This window comes from Microtus pennsylvanicus, chromosome 1, assembly GCF_037038515.1.
Source record: "Microtus pennsylvanicus isolate mMicPen1 chromosome 1, mMicPen1.hap1, whole genome shotgun sequence".
Taxonomy (NCBI): domain Eukaryota; kingdom Metazoa; phylum Chordata; class Mammalia; order Rodentia; family Cricetidae; genus Microtus; species Microtus pennsylvanicus.
This window is the reverse complement of record NC_134579.1, coordinates 54,876,643-54,897,072: the sequence shown is the minus strand read 5'-3', so window position 1 is coordinate 54,897,072 and position 20,430 is coordinate 54,876,643.

Here is a 20,430-nt window from a genome sequence, read left to right as displayed (position 1 = left end):
CACCCAGGAACACTCAGCACAGAGATTTAAGCAGAAATCATAAAGGAACACTGTTTATTGGCTTACTCCAAACCTCAAGCTCAACTCATTTTCTTAGAAACCATAGGCCCACCTGCTTAAAGATGGCACAGTCCACAGAGGGTAGGATCCTGCTATCTTAATGAATAGCCAAGGAAACGTCCTACAGACGGGTTACAGGTCACTCTGATGAAGGCAGCTTTTCAGTTGAGGTTCATTTTTACTTGTATTTAAAGGGACAAACAAAGTGAACTCAAAGGAAGAAAACAAGAAGAAGAGGAGGAGACAGAATATAATAGGAGATGTTTAATTAATAATAATAAATAAATTATGTTTTGGCAAAAACTAACAAGTTGTAGAACAGTTCATTTCTTTATATCTGTTAATAATGAATAGTAAAGTTGGTGATGAATAATGATTAACTCAAACACTGAATTCTTATACAAATTTAATACTGTTTATAGAAAGAGATAAAATAAATACAGATTTATTAATATGAAACTCCTATCTGTAATTTTTATATAAATATTAAGTACAATAATTTATGGTTTTGCTTCCCTCTAACTATATAATGCCTTCAAGTACATTAATGATGTTATGGGTATAGTTTTTTCATTGAAAATAACTACCAGCTTTCACTGGGTATAATAGCTCATTGGGCTACATGGCTTCTGATAAAAAGTCAACTAATGCACACTATTGTTAATTTGAATATGATGCTGAATTTCTTTCAAGATTTTAATACTTTTTCTGTCATTATAAACACATTACCTGCAACAATATCACTATATTATGATTTTATAAGGGATTTTTGAAATCTATGCTAAACTCAATAGATTGACCACCATAAAAACAATTATCAATTATTTTTTCTTGAATATGAGCAATACTTTCCAGTGTCTTTGTGAACCTAGTAATGTTTTTGCTGTTGAATGGTGACTTAACATGCAGCCTCTGTGGTAACCTAGATTTATCGTTTGCTTGATAAGTAGTACTTGTGTAATTTGTGTTAACAAGTCATTCAGTAACTGCTGTCCCCGATGTTCTTATTGTTTGTGCTTCCTAGTGTGAAGTGCTTTGGTGTCTCTGTGGATTAGTGATTTGTACAGGCCCTTTATTGTGTTGCCATGGATTATAGGTTTCTACTTTTGTCAAAATAACAAATACACATGACCATGTCTCCTTTATTACCACAAATTCATCAATCTTCATCTTCAGATCCCCCAAACTAGCTAGGCCCATGAAGAAATTGAACCCAATGGCCCATTGGGACTCTTAAGTTTTACGTTTTCCCCTTTTTGTTTGGTGACATTATGGATTTTTGCCCATTTTGTTTAGAGACATAAGCACTCTGTCTATCATGTATTCACTTGTAATGCTGAAATATGAGACTCCACTGTCTTATGTGATTTGTTGATGGGGCTAATGAAAGTATTTTAAGACCCCTTTTATATTACAGTGCTATAAGACAGTAATATGTCATCTTTCTATCAGACATCAGGGGTTTTGATCAAAGCAGCATGGTGAGGTTGGGATAGCCAAAGACAATTAAAATAAAGCTCAGTTAGCTGCTTAGCATATTTGATGTATGCAAACAATCTCTGAGTCTCACTATAATTTTCCACATGTCAATGATTTATAAAACTTGATCTCTATGGTGTAAGTGAAGTTTCCCAACTAAGCACTATTGGTTCTTCAAAACAAAGCAAATAAAACAAAACAGTTTTCTTCTCTAACGTTACTTCACTGTGTGCCATCACCTCCACACATTTTTTTCTAAATATACATTAATACCAGCAGCTAAACATTCCTGATTCTTTTATAATTCCCTCCCAATAAGAGCTGAAAAACCTTATTGCTAAGATCCACTGTAGCATTTCTTTCCCTTGAGAAATTTTTTACTTCTTATACAGTCGTACGAAAATATTAGCAGGCTTCTTATCCATTTATGAAAACATCACGCATGTTGATTAGCCAGTGTCAAATATCCATATGAATAATGCTATCATAAGAATCACTTTGTTTGTGCAGCAATTATAAGAACTATGCTCACCATGCTTTTGGTGATTTAGTTCTGCCATTGGGCTACTGCTACTCCAGGACCAAATTAAGCCCTTCACATTTAATTAATTCACCAAATGCGCAGCTATGTCTTCACATTTAACATCTGGCATAAGAAGACCATTGACAAAGCACCTCAAAATCGGGTATACTTTTCTGTCTTATACTACTAATGAAGCACATGTTTTCCTGATTTTCCCACTGTGAAGAATTAGATTTTACATAGCTTACCTACACTGGCCTTGACATTTCCGAGTTTGAAGATATCTTTGTCAACAGTAAATCAAAGGAATCAGGCATCTCTAAATCCTTTTCATCATAGGCCATCTTTCTCAGATGCTTCAGACAAGCAACCAAATCAATTGTGACACTTTTTAATCTGTGCAGATTTTATATTAAAACAAGAATCGCTCCTCAGTGGGTCCATATCCATACACTCAGCATACTAGCATCATACTCATTCCACAATTCCACCATTGTTCCTCACCCTCAAAATTCACTCCCACACATATTATTATCCAGACATCTGCTTGAATGAATTAGTAAATGCATTAAGTTCTTCAGTGATCCAGCACACATTCTCACAGAATATACTTCTTTTTCAATCTTCCCCATAGTAGCCTGCTTGACCTTAAGTCTTTATTAGGGAGATCTAGAGGTAATAAACGATGGGACTGAAGGACATCAGTATTGTCTTCTCCTTTATAGACCATCACTGCAGGATAGGCAGATAATGTAGGATTATTTCTCTCAAACCGAGTGGAGAGAGTAATACTAAAGAAGAAAAAGAGTAGTGATGCATCCTCTGCGATGAGTGAAGAGAATTATTCCTTATAAGAAATGAAACTTTCAGAATCTGAGGGCCAAAAATCCTTAGGTTAATTGAGTTCCTTGCACAATCAGTCAGGTCCTCTTAACTGCTGTGCTTTCTTATAGTCCCTGTGCCATAACTTAGTTCATTGGTACATTGATCACCTGAATTTTCTACAAAATATCACATACTTCTACCACCTTGGTGACACAGTGCTGCTGGGACAGAGTGAACAGGAAGTAGTAACCGCATTGGGTTCGCTGGTGACATACGTGCATCAGAAGATGGAAAGTTAATCTAACTAAAATTTTACAGTCCTTTGACCTCAGTGAAAATTTTCCAGTGGGATGAAGCATAAAGAGAAATTCCTTTAAAGTTTATGTGTAAGTTGTAGCACCTTGCCCTTCCCACCACCAAGAAAGAAACAAAAGATTTATTGAGCCTATTTGGGTGCTGGAAGTATTACATTCTTCATTCAGATGTGTTATTCAAGTCTATATGTCAAGTAACTAGAAAAGCTTTTAGCTTGGGGTATAGGCAGGAAATAGGAGAAGGTATCTGAGAAAGTACACACTGCTGTGAAAGCTGCTTTACCATTCAGACCACACCAATCAGCATAAGGTATAGTTCCTAAGGTATCAATGGTAGACAGGAATACTGCTTGAAGCCTTTGGCAGGCCTGTTTCATTGAATCACAGTATAAATCCTTGGGGTTTGGGATCAGTACACTACCATGATCTATAGTCAACTATATTTTGAATAGCTCTTGGCCTGCTACTGGAACTTAGTGGAAGTTGAACTTTTGAAAATTGTCCATCTAGTTACCATGTGATATGTGGTGCTCATCATGACCTGGGTATTGCCTGACCCATAACCCATAAATTGGGACATGTACTTCAGCAATGTATTATCGTATGAGACTGATATGTATGTGATCAGAACCAAACCGGTCTTGAGAACACATGCTAAATAAAAATTCCATAGTTTTTTGCTACTTTTACAATGCCTTCTCTTCCCAAGCATGCACATATGGCTTAATCAGGTGTGCCTAGAAACAACTGCCTGCAGAAATTAACACTAGACCCTCATTTATCAATGATTATGCAAAATAAAATAAGAAATTGACAATTGCAGATTTCCAATCCTTTTCTGAGAAAATCAAAGGACATGAGTGAAAGGTAATCTTCATAATGGGTAGATCTGGGAGTGAACATCGTCATACATTTTATTTGGAAGGAGACATGGCCAAATGTGCTATTGTTTATGTGCTGTAGCTAACGCTTTGGCTGAATGGTCAGGTAATTGGAAAGAAAATTATTATATAATTTCTTAGAAAAGTCCTTTGGAGAAGTATGTGGATAGGTCTCTGCAAATGAGCAAATGATGTTAATATTCTTGTGCCTCATGTAAGTGATCATCTGAAGGTAAGTTCAGTAGAGGAGGATATCAATTTTAAAAAAGCTGGATAGTGGGACTAGTCTTGTTCTATCGATAATAAGCCTCTTTCCCTGGTCATTCCTTTCATATCCCTATGTCTTCATGAGGAAAGTAGCCATTATGGCAGAGATGTATGCTAATGGGGTCTCCACCAAATGGACTTCCACTCAGAAAGGCTGCTCTGGCTACAGCTCCTGTGAGGTATGGATCTACAAAAGCAGAAAAAAAACCACAATGAAATTAGACAGAAATAGTCTCACCTACAAATTCTTTCAATACCTATTAACACTTTGCTATATTATCTCTAATTAAACTGCTCTTGTCTTCTTCATTTATTTATTTATTTATTTATTTAAGAATTCTGCCTCTTCCCCGCCACCGCCTCCCATTTCTCTCCTCCTCCCCCTGTCAAGTCCCCCGCCCTTGTCATCCCGAAGAGCAATCAGGCTTCCCTGCCCTGTGGGAAGTCCAAGGACCACCCACCTCCATCCAGGTCTAGTAAGGTGAGCATCCAAACTGCCTAGGCTCCCACAAAGTCAGTAAGTGAAGTAGGATCAAAACCCATTGCCATTGTTCTTGAGTTCTCAGTAGTCCTCATTGTCTGCTGTGTTCAGCGAGTCCGGTTTTATCCCATGCCTTTTCAGACCCTGGCCAGCTGGCCTTGGTGAGTTCCCGATAGAACATCCCCATTGTCTCAGTGTGTGGGTGCACCCCTCGCGGTCCTGAGTTCCTTGCTCATGCTCTCTCTCCTTCTGCTCCTGATTTGGACCTTGAGATTTCAGTCCGGTGCTCCAGTGTGGGTCTCTGTCTCTGTCTCTGTCTCCTTTCATCGCCTGATGAAGGTTAATATTCAGGCTATATGTTTTTCTTTGGGTTCACCTTCTTATTGAGCTTCTCTAGGATCACTAATTATAGGCTCAATGTCCTTTATTTATGGCTAGAAACCAAATATGAGTGAGTACATCCCATGTTCCTCTTTTTGGGTCTGGCTTACCTCACTCAGGATAGTGTTTTCTATTTCTGTCCATTCTAAGTGCCCACTTAAAGAAAACGGAGAAAGCATACATTGGGGACTTAACAGCACACCTGAAAGCTTTAGAAAAAAAAAAAAGAAGCAGACGCGCCCAGGAGGAGTAGAAGACTGCAAATAATCAAACTGAGGGCGGAAATCAATAAAATAGAAACACAGAAAACAGTCCAAAGAATCAATGAAACAAAAAGTTGGTTCTTGGAGAAAATCAACAATCTCTTGTCTTTTATAGCTCATGAGTGACACGTATCCAAAGAGATTTAGACTTCTTACTGGATCTCTTATGAGATAAACACATCACTGTAGTTATTGCTTTTGGAGATACAAACCACACAATTCTGTTACATGATACTGGCTTTTTGAATAGTTTAGAGACACTTTCTGTTTCAGAAATTTGAGATATAATTATTTCCATTGTTTTGTCATTTTACCTGTGTTATTTTTTTCCCTGATACTTAGGTAAAGGAAAATTTCTATAGAAGCCAGTAATAAAATATCACTTCTGTTCTATCTTGATAGCTTGCTCAAACAGGTTTTGAAAATTTTACATTTATACCAACTATGACTAAGACATTATTATTTCTGGGAGCTGCTTAGAAAATATTGACTGGCAGTGGGAACAGGATTTGTTCCCAGTACATAAACTGGTATTATAACCCATTTCCTATGGTGGGATACCTTGCTCAGCCTTGATGCAGTGGGTAGGGACTTGGTCCTGCTTCAACTTACTGTGCTAGGCCTTGTTGGCTCCCCATTTCTGAGGAATGGATGAGTGTGGTGGAAAGGAAAGAAAAGGGGAGGGAGAGGGAACTGTGGTTGCTATGTAAAATAAATAAAATTTTAAAAATAAGAAATTAAATAAAATAAAAAACCTTGTGTTTCAAGTCAACTCAGATATAGTATCTTTTTAGATTTTTCCATGCATACTGAACACAGCAAAAAACCAAACAAACAGAAAACTACATACAGATAACTCAGAAAACTCCCAATCAAATCCAACAAGATTTGTTCACCTGCAAATTATTATTTACAGGGCACATTTTCCAAGGTAGTATGAAATTTATTTATTAGGGAAACATTTTATGGGTACTCCTGAATTTTATGAGATTTATAGCATTTGTTTCTTATTGGATATAAAGTTTGTTTAACCTTTCATTATATGTTAAAAGAAAAATAAGTTACATAGTGTTTTAAATAGAAAAACATTTAATATAGGATTTTTGTAGGTATTTTATTTCTGAACAAGAATGGTACACCAGTCACAACTGTATATATGTTTAACAGAGAGAAACGACAGCAAATGTTTTTTTTTAAAGTGGCATTTCTGTGCTTTATGAAAGATTATGTTCTCTTTATGTTTTTTTTCTTGCTACTATCACTTTTCTTTCTTCAAAATTATCACAGTAATAGACTTTCTCAGATATATTACAGGGGGATTTCATGGGGGCTTGGTCCTTCCTCAACTTGATTTCTCAGACTTTGTAGACTCCCCATGGGATGGATGTATTACCCTTTCTAAAGAGTAGTAGGGGGAACTGGGAGGGAAAGGTGGGTAATAGGAGTAGGGGGAGAAGCAGAGGGAGAGGGAACTGATGATAGTTTGTTTGGTTTATAAAATGAAAAAAATCCTTTAAATAAAAATTTTAAAATAGTAAAAATAGAAAAAAAAGAAAGAAATAATGGTCACTTTCTTGTGGGTCTAAGAAGAGAACAAATAAGGTGACATTAAGGGACAGATGTATTAGGTATAAAACAGTCAAGATGAGGAGAAAGAGTTGGTGAATGAATTCAGTTGAAATCACTGGATTTTAGGTCTATAAATAATGCCAATATTCTGTTTTCTCCTGCTTTTCAAAAATAAAGAAATGCAAGTAGAAAAAAAGAAGAAAAGTAAAAACTGACGGGTGAGCACTAGCAGTTTTTCCTATTTGTTTGTTTTTTTCCTGTGCTATCTCTGTTTTTATTTTGTTTTTAATTGTTTTATATATTTGTATTTTTTTAATTTTATTTTACATTCAAACCATAGTCTCCCTCCATTCCCTCCTTCTGCCCTCCTTGTCTCTCTTCCCCAGTACATCCCCCATCCACTCCTCCCAAAGAGTAAGTCCTCCCATGGGGAGTCAACAAAACCTGGCCCATTATGTTGAGGAAGTAATAGTCCCTCCCCTCTGCATTAAGGTTGAACATGACACCCCACCATTGGGCTCCAACAAGTTTCCTCATGCCCCAGGGGCAGATCCTGGTCCTATTGCCAGGAGTTCTTCAGCTAGACTGTCTCCCACATTTGGAGAACCCAGTTTGGTCCCATGTTGGCTTCACAGCTCTCAGAACTCTAGAAGTCTAGAGTCCATAAGTTCATAAGCTGAAACTTGGTTCAGCTTTCTCTGTAGATTTCCCCTTCATGATCTTGACCTTCAGTTGAGCTTTTCACTTAAAATGCTTATGGGAGAAACAGAGCAACTTCTAAACAAAGATGATAATTCATCTCAACCAAACTTCCCATATATCAGTAACTCTGCTGAAACCTTAGGACACTTTTCACTGTATTTTCTAAATTTATGCCAATGATAATGTTTTCTTCAAAATGTGTCTTGCTGAGGAAATTAATAAATAATAAAAGAAAATTATCCTCTGGTTTAAATAGAATTTTTATCCAAATTCAATTTGAAAGACTTTCATGTAACTGTTAGTAAATGTCCTAAAACAAACATTTAGAGATTTTGCCAAGGAGATATGTTCAATGATGGTATGGTAAAAGATAATCATAAGAGAGTATGAATTCTGCATTTGCTCATGGTGAGAGTGGTAATTTTAAATATTAAAATACATCCTTAAAAATCTTAAATGATATATTGTATTTTAAATATGCCCAGTAACATATAGATATGTTACTGAAAATGGCAGAATTGCTCACTGGCTTGATTAGTGTGCAAATTTACACAGTCTGACTCTTGAAACTTGATTATTAAGTTGGATACAACACTTATTGCCTCCATAATTCATAGACATATTTATAATGGTTATTACATGTAGCATCATCTTTTATGGGACAGAAAATCATGAACACATTAGGGCATATTTAACCATGCATTCCTGTGATTATCTTGATTACCATAAGCCTTGATTCCACATGAGCTATGCTAAAATCATAAGTTTTCAAGCAAGTAGAAATGTTCTGAAATAGAAATATGATGATTTAAATTCTAGTGCTTTCTTCCTATTAACTTTTCTAGAACCTTGGTCATAAGTCTTTCCAATATGTTAAATTGTGAAACCATACTAAATTATACAATAAAGGTATTATCCTCTATATCATAACTAACTCAAAGACAGATGATTGCATGGTACATGTATTAATGCTAAGATTAAGAAGACACTGTCAAATTCACTAATTTCTCAAAGATATGACTGAAAAGGAAATATTATCAATGTGAAAAAATGAAATATCTTTTTTCAAAATATTTGACAGCTGAAACTGAAATTCTACCCTCACAATTAAGCAAAAAGAAAAAAAAAGGAAAGTTACCTTAATATTATACTTTATCCATAGACTTGTTATAGTGTTAAAACAGCACAGTTCCTTGAGGGGCAGGAGCAGGCCACTGAGGGTGGTTTAGGGTAGCGTCAGTGGGAGATCTTGGCGGGCCACAAGGGGCGGTCAGTTCCACCGCCTGAGGCCTCTGTGCGTCCCAGATGGGTGGGAGCGTGGGAGTTGGTGGGTGAGAGACTGGTCTCACAAGGAGCCATGGAGGTGAGAGACAGAGACAGATAGGCACACAATGCAGAGACAGTGGGTATTTATTTACTGGGTTATGGATATGAAAGGGAAAGAGGGGAAGGGGAAAAAGGGGAAGAGCAGATGATGGGGAGGGAGAGAAGTTATCTCTTCAGGAGAGAGGCTATACAGAAAGAGCTCAGGCTGGAAACAGAAGACAGCTCTACTTGCCACAGTGGACTGGGGGCAGAGTAGGTGGGGCTTGTTTTTTAAAGGGACAGGACAGACCATTATGCTAGCTTTCATAGGTATTATAAACATATATCTTAATATATATATATATATATATATATATATATATATATATATATATATACTATTATATGACAATTTAATTAAATGTCTATATATGACATCTTTGAGGATAACTTTTATTAATTTTTAATTTAGGAGGTAAGAATTACTAAAATTGTACCTAAGCATAAACTCAACAAGTTGTATACCCTACGATTTCAATCACTATTATGCCCAGATCACAGAGTCCTCCAAAGACCACCCAAGGAGTTCAAATTTGTATGCAAAAGCAAAGAGCCTTTTTCAAGCTTGAGCTTGGACCCTGGATGTGCCTGACACAGTGGTATGAGATTAGAGAGCCTTAAGCTTAAGTTGGGTGAGGTTTTTATTATAGCAGAGGCTGAGGTGAGGGGATATCTAGGTTCATGACACCTGATTGACGGACTTTTGTCTAGGGGTATCTTGGTAAAAGGGGATAGGTGTGTGCTGGGCTAAGGGGCATCTACTAATATTATCTACAATGGTTAGAATTTTAGCTATTTCCTTCGGAATGTTAGGTATTTTCTATTGGAAACTGCTTGGTCCCTTCCTTCGTGGTGCCTGGGTGGTCTCAGTTGGTGGTCTTAGTTTATTGACTTAGGATAAACCAAAACTCTTTTTTGGTCTACTTTCTGATGGTTTCTTTTGAGCCTGTCATAGAAGCATTATAGCCAAACTGTCATGGGCCCTATATTACAAATCCTTTCAATGCAAAATATAACAATTAATCAACAAGTTATGTTCTTAAAATATTAGTCTGACAAAAGTAAAAATGGCAAAAGTCAGAAAGCAAGGGCAGACATTGGAATCTACAAAGTCAGGCTTCCAATTTTGCTTAAACATTTGCTTCCTACTGAGTTCCTATTGCCCCCTTGTTTGAAAGGTTGTCAGGAGGTATTGTGCCTTCTTTTATTTAAAACTCAATGGAATGCTGTTTTTCTTTGTCCTAGATAGAGTTTCCCCATGGTATGTTGGTCTTTGTTAACTCCCAGTTGGATAGGTAGTACACGTGATGCTTTTCTTGAAAAATCTCCAGATATTTCATACTGTGCAAAACACAACAGCTTGGTTCCAAGCCTAGTGAGCAACTTTGACATTTGCAGAGTGTGGACACTGCTCGACACTGGACATCTGGCTGCAGAAATATTTCTAATTATTTTTCTCAATTGTTTCCAAAGACAGAAAGTTCCCTTCTGCATCTTTACTCTAAGCTTCCTTTCCTCTTATCCACAAATTATAGATATAGCCCAGTGTCAGATGGAGGTCAGGGTCTGTTTCAGGCATTAGAGGGGTTGCATTCAAGGTTTAGTTTTGTCATATTGACATTCACTTAATCAATATCTCCATTCTTCACAAATGACCTAGTTTCCTGTTTCTTTGTTAAAGAGGTACTACATATACAAAAGCCTTGCTTAAACAATCTTACCAGGAGTGAGTTGCACAGGGGTTATATCTTATGTCTCTTCCAACTTAAAACTATTAGAACTAGGCTCCTACTAGAAATCAAATTTCTGTATGATTTTTATGCAAAAATTTAAAGCAAAGTAACATTTTCTTATTCTTTTACTTGCAATAGATATATAAGTAAATCTATAGTTATGTATGTTTACATATGTGTGATTCTCTGCCTAATTATCATATTTTAAGGGTTTTTTGGATGGTTTTAGATTTGAATTCTTCCTCTTCTGATAAAGGTGCTAATGTCATCATGAGAGCACAACTCCAGGATCTCATCAAATCCTAGTCATTTCCAAAAGATCTCCCTTTTAAATACTAACACATATGGCTTAGTATCAATATATTCTTCCAATACACCTGTAAGATACACCTGTAAGATATAAATGATATGATAAGCAGTAGATCAGATGTGGTAGTTGACAGGGCCATACAAATATAATAGACATTAGGAGGTATCAATGGTCATACCCAGTTGTGATCACTCTCATCTACAAAAATAACTAGCCCGACAAGATATTCCTATCAGTGTAGTATTATCACAATTGTTCCAGAGGTAAGCAATGGCCTTCTGATGGAATGAAAGTTCACTACACAGGAGGGAATTTATCTCTGGTACTATAAACCTGTCCAAAGTCACATAGCTATTAATACCATGCACCCTAATTTTAGATTCTATTTCTGATTTTTTCTAAATACACATAGCATCAAATCACCCTCTAAATATTTAACATTTATCAGTTAATTAGTGCGAGTTTCATACTTTATCAGGTAAGTCACAAAGTAAGGCAGTCAACACAGAGACACCCAACTACTTCAAAGAGCAGAGAATAAGTGATGTGGCTTGCTCAGTCCCACATTGTTCTTCTATATCTCCTTATACCCTCAAGGCTCAGGGAACAGTATAGAAGAGGAGGCAGAAGCATAGTAGCACCTAGAGAACAAAAAGGACTGCTGAAAATAGTGCTTGTATATATGACAGAATTGTTGTACTCATGAACTCAGCAAGGATGTGGAAATGTGTACAATACCTGAATAATATCAAGTCAGTCCACTTTCCAGCACAGATGGAGGGTGGCCTTCTAAGGCTCTGATCCTAGCCATAACCTGGTATCCACTGATGACTAGTGAGTAAATGCTTAAACACTTTCTTTGGGGATGACAACTCTCCCAGGTTCCTCATGCTGCAGTGGACAGTCTTAATTGGATTCAGTTTTTAGGAAGAGTCTAAGAATTTTGGAATTGGAAATAGGCCAATTTATTATAAGTTGTATAAGATGAAGCAGGTATAGATATGATCAAAATACATTGTGTTTATATATAAAATTCTCAAAGAATAGATATATGAAACAAAATATGATGAAAGAAATTTGGTTTTATCATATGGTCCATAGGCATCAATTTGAATAATATGGGAAAATAGAAACAATAATTAGGGTTTTAAGCAATATGGTTCTATTACTAGCAAAATGCTGTCATAAGTTTAACATTGAGGAAAAATACTAAATATTTGATGATTTAAAAATATTTTCAAAGCCGGGCCGTGGTGGCGCACGCCTTTAATCCCAGCACTTGGGAGGCAGAGGCAGGCGGATCTTTGTGAGTTCGAGACCAGCCTGGTCTACAAAAGCTAGTTCCAGGACAGGCTCCAAAACCACAGAGAAACCCTTTCTCGAAAAACCAAAAAAAAAAAAAAAAAAAAAAAAAAAAAAAAAAAAAAAAAAAAAAAAATATTTTCAAAAAGAAGAAATTTCTGTGAGATGACAGCAATATATAACCTTTTTTTTTCTTTCATTTCTTAATTCCTGAAGTCAATTTCAGAATATCTTGTGTGGAAAATGTTCACATTTTAATAGTTCATCTTTAATACCCCATAGCAGCAAAAGAGGAGTTCAATGTACACAATTATTTTGCAGGAGGAAATGGTGTGTCTATTAATTCTTGAAGAAACTGGTACAATGCATTCTAACATAAAGTCAGATACTTCTCCATTGCCACCCTTACTTTTCAGATGAAATGTCAGCATAAGTTACAGCCAAAGATAAATGAGATCAAAGCAGTTCCTGTTGATTAGGTACAGCCAGGTCTCCTTTAATTAGATTCTCTGGCTCCATTTTAAAACTTCATCACCTGTTAAACTCTAGCAATCAAAGTTTTAATGTGGACACATTATTCATTTTAACCACCATCAATGTACATTCCCCTTGAATTTGGAAAGTGTTATCCGTGATCCATTTCCAGTAAAGAATATGTAGACAATGATGAAAAAATCTTTTTTAAAATCATTTTCAGACAATGGTAATTATTGAAAAGTTTATTTCTATATAGAGAAAATTACTGCTCTAGTTATTTTGATTGGATCAGATACATTTACATCTTATAATTTCTTTAGTAAAAGTTGCTCTCCATACAACACTTCTACCAGAAGTCATTTGCTCTTATAGGTTTTTTTCACTGTTACTTTAAAAAGTCTAAATATATAGGAAATCAATGTTAAGAATTGAAGTAGTGAAGTTTTAAGTGTCATGCAGTTCACAATTCCTCATCTGGATGCTATTTTGCACTTGGGAATTCTTATAGCTCAAAGTGACTACTGTATTACAATATTATAATTGTGCTTTATGTTCTTGACAAGATGGGAATTTTATGATCTCATAATTGGTAAAATGAGAACAGCTCCTATATATTATATGTTCAGTTTTAATGTTAACCTTATCGGGTAAATCAAAAAGAAAAAAAGAGTTTAAATTATTAATTTGTATTTAATCAACCCAATAACTTCCAAGTGAATTTAAATATTTTTGGGGTATTAAAAACACTACTTGTTACAAGACAGTATGAGAAATTTTAACTTTATTCAAATGTTCTTTCCGTATACACCTTTTGCCTTACCTATGAAAATTTAACACATAGGACAAGACAGTACCATAATACCTTCAGATATTTGGAACATGTTAGTAAGAACTGACGTATTGATGGAAGAATGTCATTGGCTAAATAATAAAGAAACTGCTTGGCCTTGATAGGTTAAAACATAGGTGGGTGGAGTAAACAGAACAGAATGCTGGGAGGAAGAGAAAGTGAGCTCAGACTCGATAGCTCTCCTCTCTGGGGCAGACACAATGAAGCTCTGATCCAGGATGGACATAGGCTAGAATCTTCCCAGTAAGCGCACCTTGGGGTACTACACACATTGTTAGAAATGGACTAGTCCAGGTGCGAGAGTTAGCCAAGAAGAGGCTAGATATAATGGGCCAAGCAGTGTTTAAAAGAATACAGTTTGTGTGTTGTTATTTCTGGTGTAAAGCTAGCCATGCGGGAACCGGGTGGGATGAAAAGCAGGCCCGCAGCTCCCACAACAATGTATGTTGTGATTAACTTCACAGGTATTAATGTCCAAACAAAAAATTTATTTTGCTGCCTGCTTTATGACAAACTTCTGGATATCATAGAAGTTAGAACATTGGGAGAAGGAATGTAGGCAATTCATTAAATCAGTATACTGGTTTGGACCTAGTAATTCATGCATGATAGGTTGAGAAGTAGAAGGAACATAATGATATACAAACCTTGAGATCTGCATGTTTAGTGGCAACCTTCCCATATTAATGATGTTTAGTTTTCTGTACAAAATAGACTGAGTGAAAAACTTAACAGAGCCCAAGAAGTGAATATGTCTAGTATTTGCCCCTTGTCTTAAATTGTTGATAAAACATCTTGACAAAGCCAGGCCGGGTGAACCCACACATTAATCCTGGCACTTGGGAGGCAATGACAGGCAGATCATTTTATTTCCAGAGAAGACTCTTTTACATGAGTTCCCAGCCAGGCAAGGCTAAAAAAGGAGATGGCTACTTCAAAATAAATAAATGTTTAAAAAGCACACCAAAGCCAAAAGAACTTAGAAAAAAAGAACCTAAGTAAGAACAAGTGTACTTGAGGTTACAGTTCCAGGGTTCAGCCTATCATTTCAGGGGCTTCACATATTATGTTGAGTTTGCAGTCAGAATCAAAAGAATCAAATGCTAGAATTCATTTTCCCCTCTTTATTTTTGTCCAATAGTTATGTGGTTCTTCCCACTTCTATTAATCCAATATAAGTATTCCCACACAGACATGTCCAGGAGTTTGTCTCCTAGGATATTCAAGATCCTATCAGGTTGGCAAAATTAACCATCAAAGCATCCTGATCCCCAGAACACATGACCATATTCATTACCTTGTGAGATTGCTGTAGATACAAAATAGAAAACTATCTTAATTTATTTGTTTGGGACCAAGGACTGACAGTATTTCTTTTATATAAAGGAGGTGGCAAGAATTAGAGTTGGGATAGGATATGTAACAATAGAAACATAATTTAGAGTGAAATAACCCCCCTTGCTGACGTTGGAGACAGAGAAGAAGCAGTATGAAGAATGTAGGAGACCTCTCCTAAATTAAAGAGGCAAAAAACCCATTGGTCCTATGAGATTCAAAAAAAATTCCATCATCCCAACATCTTAATTCTAGCTTATAAGACTAATATTGTACTTATGACCCTAAGAATTTTAAAGCAATAAATATGCAAACCACAAGACTCACTGCAATTTTTATCAGTAGCAATTGGAAGCTAATGCACTTCCCAGTGTAAGATGTTATGAGGATTGAGTTATCCCAGCTCATGATAAGGTCTCAAGGAACGTTAGTTTGTTGTTTGTTTGTTTTATATTGCATATGACATAAAGGGTATTTAAGTACAGATTTTCTGGAAGAAAATTTTAAGGGGATACATCTTTCAAATTTACTGAATCCAAATATTTATAGTTTGGGGGAGGAATCCATGAAAAGACTCAGGTAAAGTAATAATTGTGGTTCCTTTTTTTTTTTTTTAGATTAAGTAGAAGCTATACAGTGTTACCTGGGTTTTAAAGTATAGTGATGTTTTTTTGTGTGATGAATACTCAGTCAACTCTTTCATTTACTCTGTGCTCTCCTTCTGCCATTGGCACATTATCAACTGTTATGTTTTCCTCTCTAGCCTGTGGAGTTCAATCACAGGTTAGAAGTTTCAGTTGTTTTATGGCCTCAAGATGCATTTAGATCCCTTGAGTTGGCCAAAGAAATCTAACCTGACAGGATGAAAAAACAAACATTTGTGCCTCTTGGAACGTGTATGATTATGTGTTACTGGTTAGAAATGTATTCTCAAAATTAGAGTAAGAGACTGCCACAGGAGTCACTGCATCTTATAGATTTGAAACACATACTGGACCACTGAGATGTTCTTAGGAGTTCTAGATAAACACACACATCCCAGTGCTCATGTTTCAGTGTCGAGCATCTGGTTCTTATAACCCTCCCTATTGTACCCAGTCTCAATGAGAAAACACACTTATTGTATTTAAACAGACTGGAAGGAGTTGTATAGAGCCTAACAGCATGTTTCATCTGTCCTACTGTGTCATGGATTATTAGTTAGTTCATATATACTTAAATGCAACAAATGTCTCATAAAACTATGATATTTCAGAAGAAGAAAGTCACAATTAGGATTTGAATTAATTTTTGTAACCAGCGAAAGCCTGGAGGTAGAAGTGACCCTTGAGATCATGGAATTTAAAACAGAAATGCATGTTTAATTAGAAAATAAATAAACACCATTTTTTTCCTTTTTTAATCTATAAACATACATGAATCATTAAAGATAATTTCACCTGGAGATACACACATTTTAATTGCTCTTTTCATGATAACTTCATATTTTGCTCTTTGACACTAAAACATAGTTTGAATAGCTTTCTTATCCAAAACTGTGTAGATATTCAACATATTTTCCTAGGTTTTTAAAATTCAACAAGACATATTAAAGTAATTAGACACCAGATATGACCTTTTTAGCTTTCAGTAATTCTAGCATAAGAAGACACATACGCAGGAAAGTTTTAGAATAGAAAAAAAAATTATTACAAGTTGTGATGATATGAGATCTCTGTGGAGAAAAGCAACCATTTTCAGGTAGGGAAAAACTATAAAGAGATGTGTAAAGACAACCGTGGGTGATGGGAAGGATGCAAATGATGTACAATCTGATATTGGACAGCCTGTGTGCTATGATGTCAATAACCAATCTTACAACAAGTGAATCATTACATAAAAATTAATAGTAAAAATGTAAGGAACTCTACTTCTGTCTTTGGTTTTAAATAAAATTTAGATAAAAGTTCATGCAGAATCTTTGACAAATTAGTTTAATACATGGTAGATTTCCACTATCTATACCCCTAAACTTGTTCATCTAACTCTCCACTCATATAGTAAAGCCAGAGTCATTAAAGTACTCTAGCTCATCAGGAAAGTCATCAAACTTAGTTTTCATGAAAGTCTAGAAATGGTATCTTCCTTGATTTATAGGTTATAAATAGAAAACCATTTTGCTCAAATGTAACAAGGAGGACCATAAGAGAGACATACATGTATCCCCCTGGGAAGGAAAAATCGACAAGGTCTCCTGAGTAATTTGGAGCCTGGAGAAGAGGGGGAGAATGGAAGGGTCGGGTGGAGGGGAGACGGGGAGAACATGAAGGAATGGGATGGTCAAGACGGGGGAAGGACAGAGAGGGACTAGAGAGAAACCTGTTACAGGAAAATTTCATGAAATCCACAATAATGACCCCAGCTAAGATGCTAAGCGATTTTGGAAAGGGGTCTTGAACTGGCCTTCTTTCATAATCTGATTTATTACTATCTTAATTGTCATCATAGAACCTTCATCAAGATAGAAGCAGATGCAGAGATCCACAGCTAAGTACTGGACCAAGCTCCTTGTGTTTAGTGGATGAGTCGAGGAGCAATAATATGAACAAAGGGGTCAAGACCATGATAGGGAAACCCGCAGAAACAGCTGACCTGGGCTATCAGAAGCTCACTGATTCTGGACTGACAGCTGGGGAACCTGCATAAGACAAAACTAGGCCCTCTGCATGTGGATGACTTTGTAAATTTGTAGGGACACTCTTCGTGTGATCAGGGTTTATTCCTAGCACATGAATTGACTTTTTGGAGCCCATTCCCCATAGAAGATTCCTTGCTAAGCCTAGATATGTGGGGGAGGATTTTGTTCATGCCTCAAGGTGATGTGACAGATGTTTTTTGACTCCCCATGGGACCCCTTACCCTATCTGAGGAGTGGATGTGTGGGGCAGAGAGAAGATGAGGGAGACAGGAGGAAGCGGGGGAGGGAGAACTAGGATAGGTATGTAAAATAAAAACCTTTTCCCCCAAGGCAAATATATCACCATAAGCTGAGAAATACAAGAAGCAAAATTTTATCTCACAAGTGAATACAAATTGAACATATACAGATTGTATTCTTTTTATTAAAAGTTTACTTTGTATTAATGTGTGTGTGTGTGTTTGTTTATGTGTGTGTCTGTGTCTGAGTCTATGTCTATGTCTCTGTCTGTGTGTCTGTATGTATTGGCACATGAGTGCTAGACATCAGAGGCACTGGATTTCTTGGTGGCTATGGGTGGCCAAATATTGGAGTTGGTGACTTGGGGGGCTCTATAATAGCTGGACACATTCTTAATTGCGGAACAATCTTTCTCGTCCCCCTGGTTATACTGTATATAAATTACTGTGAAACTATAAAAAAACAAGGTTAGAAGAGTTTACATAATAGACAAATGTGTTTTAGACAAACATTACTTATGGTAAGAAGTAAATTTACTAGTAATTGCTAAGAATAGGATGTATTAAATAAACCATGTGTAATGAATAAAAACCATTCCTCTATACAAAATCAAGATTTAAAGAATTAAATAATCACTATTTTCATTTTTAAATAGTATTTCTGAAATCTTTCTACTATGTAGAAAATAAAAAGCATTGAAAGAGAATATGGTAGATTTTGAAATTTTCATCACTGGAATATACTTATTGAATTAATTACAATAAATAAAAGAAGAAGAAAATTGTCAATCTTAATCTATATAAGATGTTCATATTCTTTGCTAAGAAAAATGTTAAGACATAAAACAATAACCTAAAAAAGTAAGATTCTAGTTAACAGATTTGATTTAGTAAGGAATGTGATAACCTTCAATGTCACTGAAAAGCAAATAATGAAGAATTGTAATCTAACTGTACCTAAAGTTGTCATGCATTTAATGAAAATAATTATTGTCAACAGAAATGTGTGAAATGAGGTAAAAATGATTTAAAACACCTTCTGGGTCACCAGCATCACATCAGCAGTATCCAATATGTTGAGAGAGATCCAGCTCCTCCAGCTTCACCTTAAACTCCAGCTGTTTTTCTACCAGTTCTACCACAAAGCTTTTTAATCAAGCAGATTCTATACCCAGCTATCCTAAGAAATTAGATATAAATATTCACAGTGGTGTGAATTCAAATGCTTCAACAACGTAGGAGAGTTTGGTCTATTGCAATGTGCCATGTAAAGAAAAGGTACTAAGCACACACATAGAATAGTGAATTGTGAATGCCTCTGAGAAGTCTAAGGCACAGTGTTATAAAGGGCACATTCACCTGCTTTCTATTGCCTCCCTTAATAAGCCAAAATTGACTCCATAAATGAAGATTAAGAAGATACAATGTGTATAGGGCCTTAACATTATAACATCTCTGTTCTTTCATATATACAAACTTGAATGAAAAAAACACTAAGATAAAAATTCCAAAGCTAGTAACTTTAAAAAAATGTACCAAGATACTTGATCAAACAATTGAAATAAGTTTTATTTTAAGTCTTAATTGCAAGGCCGTGACTAAAAATGAAAGAGAGAAAAGAAAGAGGTTAGGGAAACATACAGAGCTATAAAAAATAAAAGACAGAGTAAAGTCACGTGTAAAACATCCTGAAGCTATTGGTCCTCACTTCCATTTCTCCTTGGCACTCATCCCGTTAGACGCTGTGCTCGCAAACCATAACAATCACATAAATAGCATGGTGTGGGCAGACATCCTCTGAAATGGTTAAGGGCAGAGACAAAGTTAAAAGAGAATGAGATGAGGGTTGACTTTAAGGTTCAAACTAGCAGTATTTCACTGCTAAATGTATGTGACACTACGTTCACATCCCCCTTGCTCCTTCTACTCAAAGCTAAACTTTTGATTGCTGATATATGACCCAAACCTCTCACCAAAGTATAGCTTATGTTGGTCAATAAATCTTGAAAGAAACATTTAGCCTTCCCAAAATCACTTTCTCCAGATATTCACCAACTGTAAAAGCAATATAATGTTTGAATGTTATTTTTTCTAGTACTTTTTATTATTTTAATAAAATAAATATAAGTATAAATTGATAAGCAGATCTATAAACTTTAGTGAAGTACTATGTTTAGATGATAAATCTTTTACTGCACAACCTATTTTTAACTCTTAACATAATCAACAGAGGGAGATCATCAAAAATTACTAACAGATAAATGAGTATTTAAAATATGTTCTAGATAGAAAACAGGTAGACCAGAGTAGCAGGTATGTGAACTTCAGTTCTTCACTTTCCCTCCTCTCCTCCAAAACTAATCTTACAGTTCCATACCAATCTCTGTAGAAGAATGT